Here is a 17,908-nt window from a genome sequence, read left to right on the forward strand (position 1 = left end):
AAGGGTGCTCTTGATTTCTAGTGATTGGATTGATTCCATCAATCAATGATTCTATATATAGGAACTGGGACCTCAAACCCGAGTGGAAGAACATATTTCTCTATCCACCATGGTAAAAGGTAAAAGCCTTGAATTTCTATTATTTAGAGTATATCCATGTGAGGTAATTCAAATTCATGAGGGACTTCTTTAGAATACAAGGTATGGCATACTATTTTTTGGAAAAGCATGTCTCATGTCACCTTGTGAATAAAGGAATGTGTGAATTTCCTTTGGTCAAAGGAAGTGTACTCCATCAAGAGGTGAGAAAGATCCAAGGCCACACTGATGGGGAAGGAGTCACATCATCATTCAGGGTGGTTCTCAGGGCCTCGTCAAAGAGGAATGAGTCTAGGACGTATATCAGAAATGTAGAGTTCTGAGAAGAGATTCACAGAATGGGAAGTTCTGAGAAGATCTTCAGCAAAAGTGAAGTCCTGAAAGTATTGGTTCAGAATGTGGAGGTCCCTAGTCATATTTTGAAGAAAAGAAGTATCCACTTCACCCATGGTAAGAAAGGGGAAGGTTATCGGCTACACTGGGTCTTGGAGAAATGTTCTGCCTCTATCTCAGTAACTTCTAAGTATGTTCTCTATATGTATACCCTATATATCTTTTAGTCCAGGCAATGGTCACAACAACAGTATAAGTGGTTCAGGAAGCGGTGATGTTTCTTCATGGATGTGTTCAGCTACACACATATGTGAATAAAATATAGGAATGGTGTATATTTTGATGACCTACTTTAAGGCACATAGTATAAGAGTCAATTTAGCTTTGTGTCTTCTGAACTAGGATTTAGAAGCAGAGAAATATAAGACACCATTGTTTGCATATGTGTTGTATGAATACCTTGAATAAAGAGGTTAGTTTTAAGCAAACTTTCTTAATAGCTGTGTTCTGTGGCATAGGACGAAGGGCAGCTCTAGTGATTCTTTAGTTCCACAGGTACTCCAAAATTCCCATAGTACACAGGGAGGAGGTCTGAGACAATTGATGTGCACTGGGAATAATTTTTAGAGCCCTTTCAATAGAATTTGATTTCCCAAGCCCCCATTTGCAGAAGCTGAGGGTCTAAAATCTACTGGGTGGATTGAAGTACAAAATTGACCCACAATCCTACTGGAAAGACAGGGAATGTTAGATGATCATTCATGTAGGATGCGTGGTATAACACTCCCTTGGTCTGGCAGCTCTTTAAGGAGAAAAGACAACACCACTTGATGGGAATAGGAATATAAAAGGGCCATGTAAGTCTTCAAGCAGGTTTTAAGCCTCTTTACCATAAAGGATCTAGGGCAATGCTGTACTTTGGCGAGTACTGACATGCTCTACAATATAAGAAGAAGGAGTAAGTTAACACTGGGTAAAGTGAACCCCATGTAAGAGAGGAAAACTCTAAAGCACTATTGAAAATGAAGAGAAATTTATTCAGGCATAGTGTATATAGGTGCCATACACACTTCTGTCAACAGAAAAGGTCCCTGGTACCTTATGCCAGAATAAAGTTTCCAGCAGTAATCATAAGTTTCAAATTCTCATTCAGAGTTTTATATATTCATAATTTCTGTTAATGCAAGAGAAAAGACAGGAACATATTTCTTCTGCCAAAGGCTTTGGATAATTGTATCTGGCTAGGTTAATCCTTCTGGTTCGTTCAGCTGTTAAGATCTAAGCATAAATGTTGAAATTATTACATTTCTATTGATTTGCCTGATTGCAGTTTGCAAGGGTTATATACTCTGATTCCAAACTTCGACTCTGGGACTTCAAACCGGAGTAGAGTCGAGTCCCTGGATTATAGAAGGAGTCACTTTTGAAAATATGTCTGATCAGTTAGGTATACAACTACTTTGTTGGAAATTCAAGGGCCCAATATTCAGAGAGAACATTTAGGAGGACTGGAAAGAGCGAAAAGGTCACAGAATCCTTCAGGCAAAGGTTTACCTTGGGTACTGGAAGAAGAGAGTCAAGTGCAACTGTTTTCACAGTCCAGAATAACCATGTGTCTGGGGACTATGAGGCGTGCTTGCCAGAAATTAGGGAATTTGCTCTTACATATTGGGTGGTAATCTCTGGATTTATCTTTTACTCAAGCTGTTAAGCAGCAGGATAATCATGGACAACAAAGATGAAACTGCTCCATTTTATGTTACAAACCTTAAAGGCAGAACGTAGGTTAGGGCTCAGATTTGCACTGACATGTCTGAGGACATCATGTCCATGTGGTCTGCCATTCCTTCAAACATTTATGTATGCCTGGCCACCCAGGTCAGAAGGAAACATTAAGACCTCTTAGAAGAATAGAACTGATATTCTCTGGATAGAGGTGGATTCTCGGAAGAAACCATTGTCAGGGGATATTAATTTAAAGTTTCCTTAAGAAAAAATAAACATCTGTATGAGAATTCATTTCATTTGCTTCTCTGTATGTTCTTTATCAGAAGAATTTGTATTAAGCCACGTTCAACTTTAAGGGTATGTCTAGATTTTCTTATTCAAAGAAAGGGGAATATATTCATCTTACTTTGAAGAATATGCTTGTCAGGGGCTCTTCATTGCATCCCAAGTGAACCTCCAGTTTACCTTGAACTGACAGAGAAACCAGGGAAAAATTAGGAAACATATCTGTGGCACAGTCCATAATATCAAGAAATAGTGTGGGTTTCCTCACCCTAAATTAATATCTAAACTTCCTTTGGACAAACTAGAATGATATGAAGTAACCTTTCTTTCAGGGATAACATATGACACCTCCTTAATCAAAGAAAGAATAGATGAGTACCCCCGAGTAAAGAACAGTTGCTGATGTCCCTGTGACAGGAAATTGTTTTGAGTATTCAAAATCCCCTAGTATTTGAGAAAAAAATTAAATTGCTTACAATAGCTCAAGAGGTCCTACATTGCTTCATCTTCTAATGGTACTTCACAGTCTAGCATATACACATCTTTAGCTGAATCTGCAAGAGACTGAATATAGATTCCATGATTCAAGAAAAGTTGGGGGTGTCCTAAGCCTGATTGCCTCCTAAAAACTATATTCAACCAAAAAGAAATGAGCACCAGACTGATGACTTCACAACATATCATGTGACCTTACACAAGGAAGTAGCATGAGATTCCAGGATTTGCTCCCTCCTTTTGGATTTCAGTGAACCTTCAACAGAGGGATCAATGCTCCATGGTCTGAGGTAAAATATTCCATGGGCCCCAAGCAAAAGGGATGGTTCTGAGAGACCATTTGGTCAAATGAGTAACTCTAAGTCCTAATCATCCTGAGCAGAAAAAAATACCAATGTTTTTGAAAGGAGAAAGGTCTTAAACCAGTTTGAAAGTAAGGGACTATTCCTGATTACCTTCTATAGAAGACTATGGTCCCAGCACTCCAGGGCTCCATATTTTCAGAGAACTCAAGAAAATTCTTATCTCCAAGGCCTCCACTACAGACTTGACAGCAATCTGAGATTTATTCTGAAATCTTGTGTCAAAGTCACTGGATCTAAACCCTATTTAAACTTACTATAAGCCTCACAGGTATGGGTGTGAGGGATATTGGCCTTTCTGGTGAGAATCTTAGATAAGTGGCCTTGGATCCAGGCTGGAATTTTTATTCATTGGTCAAGGGACCTCAATCCATTGTTCTTGGAGATTTTTTGGTGGTCAGAGTTGTATTGGCTATGCAATAAGGTTTGAGGAACAAGTTCTGTTCAGCCACAAACAAAGTGAGAATCTTCTATGGATTCTTGTTCACAAGGATTCAGTTTCAGGTACACTACAGCAGAGGCTGAATGTTTGAGACACTCCTCAGTCACAAGGTCAATTCTAGATTTTGGTCCATCAGATGGCCATGTCTCTGACCCCTCCATTGCAGACAGAGGAAGAATAAAGTGTTTTTATTCCAGGGCAGTTGACTTCTAGTGTTTGTCGTTTTATAGGTATTTGAGTCCTTTGATGTTTAATGATATCGGACAAATGATTGGTTTTGTCTATTATTTTTCTTGTTAAATGTCGAATTATTTTTCTGTGGCTACCTACTTTATCTCTTTTTTGTGTTTTTTAAAAGTAGATTGTGTTCTTTCTTTTTCTGGGTGTAGTTTCCTGCCTTGTACTGGAATTTTCCATCTATCATCTTTTGTAGGACTGGATTTGTGGAAAGATATTGTGTAAATTTGCTCATGACATGGCATATCTTGGAATCTCCATCTATGGTAGTTGAGAGGTTTTACAGTAGCCTGGGCTGACATTTTTTTTCATTTAGGATCTGTGTGATATATGCCCAGGATTGCTAGCTTTCACAGTCTATTTTAAGAAGTGTGGAATACTGATTGGTCTCCCTTTTTATGTTACTCGACCTTTTTCCCTTACTGCGTTTAACATTTTTTTCTTTGTTTTGTGCACTTTATATTTTAACTATTATGTGATGGAAGAAATTTCTTTTCTGCTCCAATTTTTTTGGAATTCTTTTTGCTTTTTGTACGTGCAAGGTTGTCTCTTTCTTTAGGTTAGGGAAGATTTCTAGTATAATTTTGTAGAAGATATTTACTGACCCTTCAAAGTGGGAGTTTCATTCTCTTCTATACCTATTATCCTTAGGTTTTATCTTCTCATTTTGTCTATGATTTCCTGGATGTTTTGGGTTAGGAGTTTTTTGTTTTGTATTTTTGGACAATTGTGTAACTGTTTTCTATGGTATCTTCTGCCCCTGAGATTCTTTTCTATATTTTATATTCTGTTGGTTGATGCTTGCGTTTATGACTCCTAATATCTTTCCCAGGTTTTCTATATTCAGAGTGTTCATCTTTGTTTGGTTTGCTGTTGTTGTTGTTGTTTTTGTTGTTGTTGTTGTTGTTTTCTGTTTCCATTTTTACTTCCTGATGGATTTTTCAATTCCTCCAGCAGCTTGTTATGTTGTAATGTAATTCGTTAAGGGATTTTTGGGTTTCCTCTATGAGGTCTTCTATCTCTTTACATCTGTTGTCTTGTATTTCTTTGATGGAGTTATTTATGTCCTTCTTAAAATCCTTTAACCTCATCATGTTCAGTGATTTGAACTACAAACTTTTCTATCTCTTTTCTGGTGTGTCAGGGGTATACTGGGCTAGCTTTGGTGGGAGAACTGGTTTCTGATGATGTCTAGTAACATCAGTTTATGTTCCTTAGGGAATTATACATGCCCCTCACCATCTGGAGTTAGCTGGTTTTGCTGTCTCTGAAAGTGGCTTGAATTCTCTCTTAGCCTGTGTGTCAACAGTAATGGGACCGTTGTTCTCTCTTGAATTATCTTGTGTGCCAAGAACTGTGGATAAATTTCAGCTATATGGAATAGATAGAAACAAAAGTATGCTGTAACAGACTGCACCTCTTTTCGTGGGTTCTGAGCACTCCAGGAAGTTACCTCTGAGAAGAAAAAGTCTTTCCTGTGCTCTTGAGTGTGTCAGCACTCCTGGAAGTCCATCTATTTCCTCATTGGATCTGGGGACAGAGAGCTGAGGTACAGGTTCAGCTCTGGGAACACAGCTCTGGGTCCTCTTGGTTTTTAAACTTTCACTGGAACAGCTCACAAAAGAAATTTGACTCCCTGATAAGTAAGTGCCTAGGAATCATCATCTCTCTGTCTCTTCAAAGATGGGACCACAAACATATGGCAGCTGGCATTTTCACATGGATGCTGTGAATTAAACTTAGGAATCTCATTCTTTCATGTCAAATGTATTCCCAGCTGAGATAATTGTTCAGTGAACAAAGTATTGTTTTGAATATGACAGAGACTATCTGTGACAAATTAAAATGTTTAGGCAATGTCAACTAGGTCATTGAATTGAAGAACTCACATAATTACTACATGATGGTCTAACCAATGCACGGGATGCATATTCATTAAAATGAAGAATAGTATAAAGTTTATTTATGCAACTTACTGAATCATGTAATAAATAATAAGTCTCCACTAATGTACCATGTCCATAATAGTGTATAGATTAGGAATAAATAGAAAGTATTATGAACTTTCTTCTATAAAGATTGCATTATAGTACAAGAAAAAAGAAAAAAATGAATGAATAAATCAGTGTGTTGGAGTTGATAGTATGCAAGTAGTTGAAGAATCTATTTTAGAAATAAGGTCATGGAGATTGTCATGAGGAAGTGACATTTAAGTTAAATTAGATGAAAAATAATTGATCTATATTTTGGTCAAAATTACAGTAAATATAAGGATGATAAGAGGACAAAGACCTTGACATATCCAAAAAAGTAAATATGAGAGTAGTTTGTATTGATTAAGAGATAGAAGAACGGTCCAAATAAAGCTGAATCTCAGGCAATGTCTCATATGGGAATATAGAAACAATGTTAGACATATAATTTTTATTTACTGAAAATGTCTTAGAAATCATTGTATAGTTTTAAATAAGTTTGTTTAACTCACAATGTATATAGTAAGGGACTCTGGTTACTTATGAATTATGATATGATACAGAGAATGATTTTAAGGATGTTTTTGAAGTCTATCTGGAAGTAGTGTCAATGATAATGAAAAAGAGTCATATCAGAGAGCTATGATGGAAATTGTTGTGTTTGGTAGTAAAATGAGGGTGGGTTGAGTAGGAAGAAAAGAAACCCAATGACTTTTTTTGAGAAAATGAAAAGATGTTGGTGTTATTTACTCTGATGTGGAATGTTTCATGATAAGTGGATTTAGGAGAATTATAAAGGAATTTATTTTAGACCCTTGAAGATGCTTGAAAGAACCTCTAACTCACTAGACATTCCTACTTACTGTTCATGGTTTGTTGATTTAAACCATTACTCAGACCATTATTAGCTGTTATATAAAAAAAAAACTTACATTACTATCTGTATTTTTTCAAGGTGTATCTGGGAGTACTTATTTAATTAAGAGCAAACCTATGATTATACTACATGCTTATTTAGTATATGCAGACAAATTATTTGCCCATTTACTTACTACAAACATTTTGTATTGCAATTAGAATTTAATCCAAGTTTATTGGTGCTGACACACTGTTTGATTAGAATATAATAGCTCATGAATGTGAATTTCACAGAAAGAAATCATTTGCTCAGATTTTGTAAACTTACAAACCCTAGAAGAGTAAAAACATGTAATAAATTCTATCTCTTCTACTTTTAATCTTTAGTATTTTAGTGTGTTATGATATACATGCAAAAATTCCTAACCCAGATGATTTTAACTATAATATCCAGTACTATTAAACATATCAATAGTATTTTACAAATATGAATAATCTATGCTTTCAGAAAATTTTCATCAAAGAAGCAAGAAATTCTTCATAACTTCAACACAACTTGGCCTTTGGGAACAGAATAAAACACAAATAAGGAAAGGCGGAAAATGATTGACACATGCACTGTTCTTGGTTTGAAATTTAACAATCATGCTAGTTATAGGATACAGCTTTGAAATTCGAGTCAATGAGAGGATGAAAAATACTGAGGAAGAGTAGGTAAATTGAATTCTTGCTACATGAACAAAAACACTGGATCTGAAGGTAAGGTACATTTTATATAATGACCCTCGTCTTCTGACACTATTTATTCAATGCTTTGGTATTTGTTCATATATTATGTTCCAAAAACATATCAATGATTCTGGTTATTCTTAATTAATGAACATGCATTTCAGCCTATTTAATATTCCACATTATCTTAATATTCTTCTGTATTTTTCAGTATGAAAATATAGATAATTATTTTGATTAGAGTAAAATTTTATTTTTTTATCTTATGAGAGAAGAAATTATTAATCAAGAATGGATATTTGATATTTTCAAAAAGATGTTAATAGAGGTTGAAACCGTATATATAAGATCAACCATTTATACCTTTTCCAAATGAAACTCATTGAAATGTCAGTACACATGTAGTACATAAATGGAATGATACATAGGAATAAAAACATCCCCTATGTATCCAGAATCATCTATTATCACCATGATGAAAGCCAATATTAGGAAGAGAAGATGGTACAGCCACTTTGCAGGAAAATCAGCTTCATTCAAAATGAAGATTGAGCTGGGAAGTGATTTGACTAAGTGTAGTTAAGAATAATGAAAATGCCCAAAAATTGCAATCTCACTAAGTGGTATTTCCTCGTTGCAGGAGGTATGTTGTTAGGGGTAGGCTTTGAGGTTTCAAAAGACTGAAGCTATTTCAATCTAGTTTTCTCCACCTTCTGCTTATGGTCTGAGATGTAATCTTTCAGCAACCTCTGCCTGTTTATCTTTACTCTGATATCATCCATCACTGACTCTGATATTCTGGATTATAAGCCCAAATAAAGTATTTCTTTTTTAAAGGAAAGAATAATATAAATGAGTTTAATGTTATGAGAAGCAGACCTTGTTTACCTGATATGGTTGCCTTTTCCTTTCTTAGCTTGGGCCATCAAACTTCTGCTATGTTGAATGAGAAATCTCCATATTCTCTACTCTCACATATTGCAGTTTGTCACTTGGCCCTCAGGACCCCCTTATACCTGGGGCTGTATTTTTGTTCTTGGAAGTTAGAAAGTTTGGACTTCCTGACTTTGGAGGCAGGGTTAAAAGTAAATGGGAAGTGAGTGATATACATACCACAACTCTTCTATTTTAGTATGTAAATGGGGGATATTAGAGGATGGGATTACTGAGGTGAGCATAAAGGAAAGGTGCTGCTTTATTTGAAATGTTTTCTTACCTCATTCTGTGCCCTTGTAAAGGACCAGTCTTATCTCTCAGGCCTGGCCATGTTCCTGTCACTCCTCACCTGCCTATCTCTTGCAGCTCTTAATTCTAGTTCCTACTTCTCACTCTAGGTTTCATCTTGACCAGATTTAGTTCATTTTTCAGTGCTCCTGCTCTGAAACGTACACAAGTTCTTTTTCTTTTGTTTTATTTTCAAACTTTCAATGTTTATATTCGTTTTTGTTTTACCTCTTTTATGGAAGCCTTAGAGGAGAATCATTCATGGATGTCTCTTTTGATTGGAATGAAAAAATAATGAAAAAAATCTTTTTTTTTAAATTACAGGACATTTTCATGTCTAAGTTTTTCTCTTACATACACCTGCCATGCTAGTTTATCTCCCTGTCTTGTCCTTAGTCCTTTCCTCCCCTTGGTACTTGGATACTGCCTCTTAGGACTTACTGCAGAACCATAAATGCTGACATACACAAGGGAGGTGTTGATTCTTCATCACTTTTCTAACTTTTTTTCTCCCTTCTCTCTTGATCTGTTTGAATAAATTTGGATCTCTGTACTCAATAGTATATTGCTATAGTGCTTGGGCCATGAAAATATCTGTTATTGTTGCCTTGTCATAGTTTTACAGCTCAGGTTTGGCCTAGTTACACTTTGGGATCTAAGTCCAAGAAGTTTGAGGACTTTAATAAAAACTTGTCAGGAGCTAAAAATACTTTTAAATGATTTCTTAATACATGACGCCTTGAAAACCCTTTCATAAATCATGGATAAAGCAATCTGAGATTCTTGTTTCTGTAAAGTACTTAAAAATATGAAAGGGAGAAAGGCCATGGCTTGCTCACTCTTGTCATTAGATAGGGCGCTCAGATATGAGTTTTCCTGCGATTTCTGGTTAGAACATAAAGATGTCTTTGGTAGTTTGCATTACCAGATTGCTTATATTAATTCCCCTTTTGCTATTGTTTTGGTTTTCTGTCTTCATTGTTTCCAATAGGACCATAGCTCCCCACTTTGTGTAGATAAAAGGTGGGTCCAGTACAGCTGTTATTGTTCTGGCACACAAACTACTTTTTGGGAACAAATGTTCACCATTGTATAGTTGACAGTGGTTTGAAATTCTTTCCTTGTCCTCAGTTTCTTGTAACAACATATTCTTTACATCTTCTTTAATTAATTGTATTGACCTCCCTGTAATCGTATTATGTATCTGTGTGTATGGAAGAAAGATTTTCTTTAAATATTCTGTGGTTTGTGGGTTTATTCTTCCATAAAGTATTTCCCAACACCACATGACCTCAGGCCATTACTAGGAATTACTGTATGCTGGGAATATTGGGGGAGGATAGTGTGAAATTAATCACTGTCCTTTGTTTCAGAGATTTTTATTTTTTAATAAGTAACCAATACTATACAAATAGCTAACTAACTCTTGTGTTCCCCTTCCTGTATGGCTGCTGGTGTAAATAAAATGCATTTTTTCATTGATAAACAATAATAAAATCTCATAAAGGCACAAACATACTTAAAGACAGAAAATATTCACAAAGGAAAATCCATTTAAAATGGAGATAAAATATAAACAAAATGAGATCAAAAGACCCATTCAGAAACATGATATTAAAAATGTCATTGTCAAGTTACAAATTTTTAAGATGAGATAATAATAATATATACTTAAGAAGAGATGAAAACCATTAAATGCACTGTGTGCCCAAAATGTTCACTCAAAATATAGTATATACCAAAGAATGGAATGGAGCTCTCATTCTTGCTACTATAGAGGCAAAATGGAAGAATTACTATTAGGCTAAACCCAACCTAGATTTCATAGTGCCAAACTATCAAGAAAGCTAGTGTTTCAAAAATACCACATTAAGCAAATATCGATAATAAAAACAAATATAAAAATAAGAAAGTATTGAAGACCAGCACTAGTCCATGATAATCTGATAGGGTGCATGGGATTATTTCAATATTCTGGTATCTATATGGACCTGTTTAGTGACACAGTATATGGTAAGTTTGGAGAAGTTACTTTTAGGTGCAAAGAAAAAAGGTATATTCTCTAGTTTTAGGATGAAATGTTATTTAAATATCTGCTAAATCCATTTGGATGATTATTTCTGTTATTTTTAATGTATCAGTTTAGTTTCAGTTGCCACAAACGGTCAATTGATGAACTTGGGTATTGAAATCTCCTACTATTATCGTGTTGGCGCCAATATATTCTTTGAGGCTTAGTGATTTTCTTTTGGTGAATTTAGGTGCCCTAGCATTTGAAACATAGTTGTTCATAATTGATAGTTCATCTTAGTATTATTTTTTCTTTGACAATTATTTTGTCCTTCCTTATCATTTTTGATATCTTTGGTTGAAAGTCGATTTTATTCAATGTAAGAAAGGCTATTTCCGTTTTATTTCTTGGGACCATTTGCTTGGAATTTCTCTCCAGCCTTTTACCTTGAGATAGTGACTGTCTATATAATTAAGGTGTGTTTCCTGTATGCAGCAAAATGTTCGGTCCACTTTATTTATTCAATCCCTTAGTTTATATATTCTTATTGGAGAATTAAGTCCATTGATGATAAGAGATATTAAATAAAATTTATTGTTCTTTCCTGCTATTTTTATTGTTAGAAATGGAATTACTTTTTGTGGCTATCATCTTTTGGGTTTGTTGCAAGATTAATTCCCAAATTTTTCCTAGGGTGTAGTTCCTTTCTTGTGTTGGAAGTGTCCATCTACTATCCCATGTAGGGCTAGATTTGTTGAAAGATGTTTTGTAAATTTGGCTTTGTCATGGAGTATCTTGGTTTCTGCATTCATGGTAAGTGAAAATTTTACCAGATATCCAAGCCTGGAGATCCAGAAATAAATGCAAACACCTACGGTCACTTTATCTTTGACAAATGTTCTAAAACCATTTAATGGAAAAAAGACAGAATTTTCAAAAAATGGTGATGGTTCAACGTGAGGTCAGCATATAGAAAAATCAATTATTTAAACAAACTCACAGGGTGGGGGAACAAATGATCACATTGTTAGATGGTGACAAAAAATGAAAACAATCAATACCTCTTCATGTTAAAAGATTTGGTACATATTATAAATTCAAGGTCCATACATAAACTTAGTAAAAACAATATTACAAAAAGAGTACCCAACATCAACATAAATGGAGAGAACCTTGAAGCAATTCAACAAATATCTGGGAATAGAAAAGGTTGCCCAATCTCCACTTACTTCTTTAATATAGCACTAGAAATCTTATTCACAGAAATTAGACAACCAAAGGAGATAAAGGGAATTCAAGAAGTCAAAATATCATGATTTGTATATGATATGATAGTATATTTTAGTGACCCCAAAAATTCAACCAGAGAACTCCTTCAGCCAATAAACAACTTCTGTAAAATGGCTGGATATAAAATTAACTCAAACAAATCATTACGCTTCCTCTACTTCAAGGATAAACAGGTTGAGAAGAATTTAGGGATATGACAATTTTCACATTAGTCACAAATAATAAAAAATACCTCAGTGTGACTCTAACCAAGCAAGTAAAAGGTCTTTATGACAAGAACTTCAACTCTGTGAAGAAAAAAAAATGAAGAAAATCTCAGATGGAAAGACTTTCCATGCTTATGGATTGGTAGAGTTAATATTGCAAAAATGGCAAACTTGGCAAAAGCAATCAACATATTCAAGGCAATCGCTATCACAATTCCAACTCACTGCTTCATAGAGTTAGAAAGAGCAATTTGAAAATTCATTTGAAATAACAAAAACCCCATGACAGAGAAAACTCTCCTCAACAAGAAAAGAACTTCTTTACTTTTTCTTTTTTTTCTGCTTGTAAAGTTTATTCACCACAAGGGCACCCCTAAAGGAAGAAGCAGGAGCTGATATCTGATCTGTGTTCTTCTTGAAAGCCTTGCATCGTAACACAGCATAAGGATATCAAAAGGATGGGAAGGTTTGCTTTTCATTTGTGGAACATTCCGTACATGTAATACAATGTGCTCTGATCAAGTGCACCCACAATCCCTCCTGCTCCTCCTAGACCTGCCCGCATCTCATCTCCCTTCCAAATTTCTGTAGTCTTTCGCTTAATTTTTTTTGCATATTTCTAACACTGGATCCTTTCATTTCTTTTTTTTAATTAACTTGAGTATTTCTTATTTACATTTTGAGTATTATTCCCTTTCCCGGTTTCCAGGCCAACATACCCCAACCCCTCCACCTCCCCTTCTTTATGGGTATTCCCCTCCCCATCCTCCCCCCATTGCCGCCCTCCCCCCAACAAACATGTTCACTAGGGGTTCAGTCTTAGCAGGACCAAAGACTTCCCCTTAAATGAGTGATCTTACTAGCATGTTCAATGCTACTATGAGGACAGAGTTCAGGGTCAGTCCATGCATAGTCTTTAGGTACTGGGTTAGTCACTGGAAGCTCTGGTTGCTTGATATTGTTGTTCATATGGGGTCTAGAGCCCCTGCAAGTTCTTCCAGTTATTTCTCTGATTCCTTCAACGGGTTTCCTGTTCTCAGTTCAGTGCTTTGCTGCTGGCATTTGCCTCAGTATTTGCCATATTCTGGCTGTGTCTCTCAGCAGATATCTACAACTGACTCCTGTCTGCCTGATCTTCTTTGCTTCATCCATCTTGTCTAATTGGGTGGCTGTATATGTATGGGACACACGTAGGGTAGGCTCTGAATGGATGTTCCTTCTGTCTCTGTTTTAATCTTAGCCTCTCTATTCCGTGCCAAGGGTATTCTTATTCCCCTTTTAAAGAAGGAGTGAAGCATTCACATTTTGATCATCCATCTTGAATTTCATGTGTTCTAGGCATTTAGGGTAATTCAAGCATTTGGGTTAATAGCAACATATTAATGAGTGCATACCATATGTGTTTTTCTGGGATTGGGTTACATCACTCAGGTTGATATTTTCCAGTTCCATCAATTTGCCTATGAATTTCATAAACTCGTTGTTTTTGATAGCTGAGTAACATTCCATTGTGTAGATGTACCACATTTTATGTATCCATTCCTCTGTTGAAGGGCATCTGGGTTCTTTCCAGCTTCTGGCTATTATAAATAAGGCTGCTATAAACATACTGGAGCATGTGTCTTTTTTATATGCTGGGGCATCTTTTGGGTATATGCCTAAGAGAGGTATAGCTGGATCCTCAGGCAGTTCAATGTCCAATTTTCTGAGGAACCTCCAAACTGATTTCGAGAATGGTTGTACATTCCCACCAACAATGGAGGAGTGATCCTCTTTCTCCACATCCTCGCCAGCATTTGCTGTCACCTGAGTTTTTGGTCTTAGCCATTCTCACTGGTGTGAAATGAAATCTCAGGGTTGTTTTGATTGGCATTTCCCTTATGACTAAAGATGTTGAACATTTCCTTAGGTGTTTCTTAGTCATTTGGCATTCCTCAGCTGTGAATTCTTTGTTTAGCTCTGAACCTCACTTTTAATAGGGTTATTTGTCTCCCTGCGGTCTAACTTCTTGAGTTATTAGTACATTTTGGATATAAGGCCTCTATCTGTTGCATGATTGGTAAAGATCTTTTCCTTCTTTGGGAATCACTATCCCTTACCTCAAACTGTATAACAGAAAAATAATGATAAAAATTTAATGGTTATGGTACAGAGACAGATACCCACATCAATGGAATAGAATTGAAGACCCAGAAATGAAGGCACATCCCAGGCACTTGATATTTACAAAGGAGCCAAAACCATCCAATGGAATAAACATAGCATTTTCAACAAATAATGCTGGTTTGACTGGAAATTAGCATGCAGAAGAAGGGAAATCAATCAATTCTTATCACCGCATACAAAGCTCAAGTCAAAGTGGATCAAGGGTCTCCACATAAAATCATATAACCTAACACTAATAGAAGAAAAAATGTGAAAGAATCTTGGACACTTGGGCACTGGGGAAATTTCCTGAATATAAAACCAATGGCTTATGCTCTAAGATCAAGATTTGACAAATGGAACTTCATAAAATTGTAAAGCTTTTGTAAGGAAAAAGGCACTGTCATTAGGAAAAAGGAGCAACCAATCGATTAAGAAAAGATCTTTACCAATCCTACATATGATAGAGGGCTAAATTCAATCTAAACAAAAACTCAAGGAATTATGTTACAGGGAATCAAATAGTCCTTTCAAAATGGTGTATAGAGCTAAACAATGAATTCTTAACTAAGGTATATCAACATCCTTACCCATCGGGTAAATGTAAACCAAAAAAAAAAAAAACCTGAGGTTCCACAGCACACCAATCAGAATGGCTAAGATAAAAACAAATTCAGATGACAAATGATAATTAAAAGGAGGTAGAGAAAGAGGAACACTCCTCCAATGTTGGTGGGATTGCAAGCTGGTATAACCACTCTGGAAATCAGTCTGGAATTTTCTAACACAATTGGTAATACATGAGGATCCTGCAATACCACTTCTTGGTTATTTACCCAAAAGATGCTCCAACATGTAACAAGGACACATGATGCTATATGTGTATAGCAACAATATATATATATAATTATATGTGCATATATACATATATATTGTATTATAAACACACACACACACAAACATATTCATAAGAAAGAATCCACAGGTCATATGAAGCCCAAGCATAAAGAAGACCAAAATGTGGATGCTACATTGTTTCTAAGAAAAAGGAACTAAATATTCATGGGAGGAAATACAATGATAAAGAGTCAAGCAGGGACTGAAGAAGGGTTAACCAGAGACTGCCCCACATGGGGATCCATCCACTATGCCGCCACCCAATCCAGACTTTATTGCTGATGCCAACAAATCCTTACTGATACAAATCAGATATGGATGTCTCATGAGAGGCTCTGACAGATCCCTACTGATATAAATGAGGATGGTTGCAGCTAACCATTGGATTAAACAAGGGGGTTTCAATGGAAGTTTTAGAGAAAATACTTAATGATCTGAAGGGATTTGCAAAACCCCAGGAAAAACAACACCACCAACCAACAAGATCCCACTATAAATTCGGGGGATTAAACAACCCACTAGTGAGTACAGATTGAGGAACCCACGATACCAGCCACATGTGTGGCAGAGAAATGCACTGTCGAGCATGATTGGAAGGAAAAGCCTTTAATACTGTGAAGACTTATATCCCCAGTGTAGGGTAATGCCAGAGGATTGAGGTTGAGGTGGGTGGGTGGGAATGGGAACATCCTCAAAGAAGCTGAAGTGGGGGTTTATGGGAAAGGTAGGAAAGGATATACCATTTGAACTGAAAATACATAAAATATTCAGGAAAAATTATTAAATAAAAATGACACTATGTCTCATTAAATTAATAGTAAAATATCATTTCCCATTTCTGATATTGGCTCAAATATTAGAGTTTAGCATTAATTTCTTTGGTCTCTTTTGCTGTCTATAGCCAATATGTCCCTTTTTTCTATGCCTTATTTTAAAAGAACTGTATTTTACAATTTAAATAAATATAGAATGGAAAAATACTGACATCATTTGTGATTCAAAGATAATAACAATTTTACTATATTTCCTTTTAGTAAAAGTTACACATCTCCGTGAAGACACTTTGATGGATAATATCAAAATATGTTTATAGGAATGGTACATCAAGTACTTTTTGTTAATAGCGTCAGTCAGGAAATGGTTCTAATATTTATGCATTATGGTAGCTGATTATGGAAGAAACTAAATGTTCTTAGATTTTGTAATAATGCATATAAATAATTAATTCTTAATGTTTGTTGACAGAAGGAAGTTATCAATGAATATATATATATATATATATATATATATATATATATGGCACACGTTTCTAATATAAATAGAGCAAATTAAATATATAATTTATGAACTAAAGGTGAGTAAAAGTAAGATCTATCATTGATTCTACCTACAGTTGGAGTTAAGACATGATTCATGGATCCATGTATTTCTTTCTAGACATCCAATGAGATAAAATTAGTGTGGAAAAAGATAAAAATGCAATTAGCATGTGTGATCTAGTGTACATATTTAAAAATTGCTTTTGAAAAATACTCAGAAAATATTTTCAAGGTTATATATACATCATATACAAAAATTAACTATGTCCATAAATTATCAATATCACTCAAGCTACTTTCTCTGGTCTTATTATATTTGAATTATCAAATGAACATGTATATGTATGTATGTATACTCAAACAGGCACACTCACACACACACATACACACACACACACACAAAATACTTCTAAAAATTTAAAACAAATTAGTAAATAATAGTCTTTCAGAGAAAATAATGAAAAAGGATGAACTAAATTCCAGTACTCCCAAAAGTGTACATTTTAGCATATAAAACTTTGCCTTATAAGTTTTAGAAAAATACATATGTGGCCAATATATGTAATCAGATCCCATTTGGACTTATTACTCAGAGTTAAAGTAGATAATAAAATGGAGTGGGAAAAATATTAAATAACAAGATTTAGCTATACTTTTTCAATTATACAAAAAAATCTGAGAAACAGTTAAATGACACAACATTTAAAATTGCTTTCTATTAAGCATTGATATCTACGTTTAGTCTTCATAGTCTAAATAATAGAGAGAACTAAGTCTCACAAGTTGTTTCCTGGCTTAAATACAATTTTCTTTGCTTGTGAATGTACACAGAACCAATTAATATAATAAAAATGGATAGATGTTGTGTTACAAAAAGTAAAAGACCTTTTGTTTATTTATTCGGTATGAATTTATTTTTGTAGAATGTCTTCCCATGTTTCTGTTGGATATTTTATAAATCCTTACTTTGGTGCGGTTGGTGCTTAAATTTAACTGAACATGGCTGCATATGTCAATATAGTAGAAATGGATTCTTGGGGCAGAGATTACCTTTGTGTTAAACCTGATTAAAATGAATGGTGGTCACAGTGTGCACAACCAAATAGAAGGTAATAAACTGTGGCTTCGGGTACCCATCTTTTTATGAGATTTCACTTTGTAGTGTTGAAAGAATTGTTCTGTGATATCATGAGATTGTGCAGTAAACAGTCCTTTTCTTTATTCCTGTAATGAAAGCAAACATTTATTGTTTTCAGTTCCTTCAGAGAGCTTGCT

General features: G+C 35.1%; 1 long non-coding RNA gene across 9 annotated transcripts in view; it reads right to left on the reverse strand.

Annotated features, from left to right (window-relative positions):
• The window catches only part of LOC134484680 (uncharacterized), a 57,230-nt gene that overhangs the window by 31,222 nt on the left and 8,100 nt on the right, over positions 1–17,908 (reverse strand). For 5 of the 9 annotated variants that reach the window (XR_010062320.1, XR_010062318.1, XR_010062316.1 and 2 more), the window contains exons 1-2: positions 2,922–3,537; positions 2,567–2,631 (exon numbers count right to left, since the gene is read on the reverse strand). This is a non-coding gene — a long non-coding RNA (uncharacterized LOC134484680). Of the gene's footprint in view, positions 1–2,566; positions 2,632–2,921; positions 3,538–12,298; positions 12,979–17,908 lie in introns of those variants that run through there. The other 4 variants (XR_010062319.1, XR_010062321.1, XR_010062322.1 and 1 more) reach the window with 3 other exon arrangements.

The sequence above is a fragment of the Rattus norvegicus genome (assembly GCF_036323735.1).
Source record: "Rattus norvegicus strain BN/NHsdMcwi chromosome Y unlocalized genomic scaffold, GRCr8 chrY_unlocalized_3, whole genome shotgun sequence".
In the NCBI taxonomy this organism is placed as follows: Eukaryota; Metazoa; Chordata; class Mammalia; order Rodentia; family Muridae; genus Rattus; species Rattus norvegicus.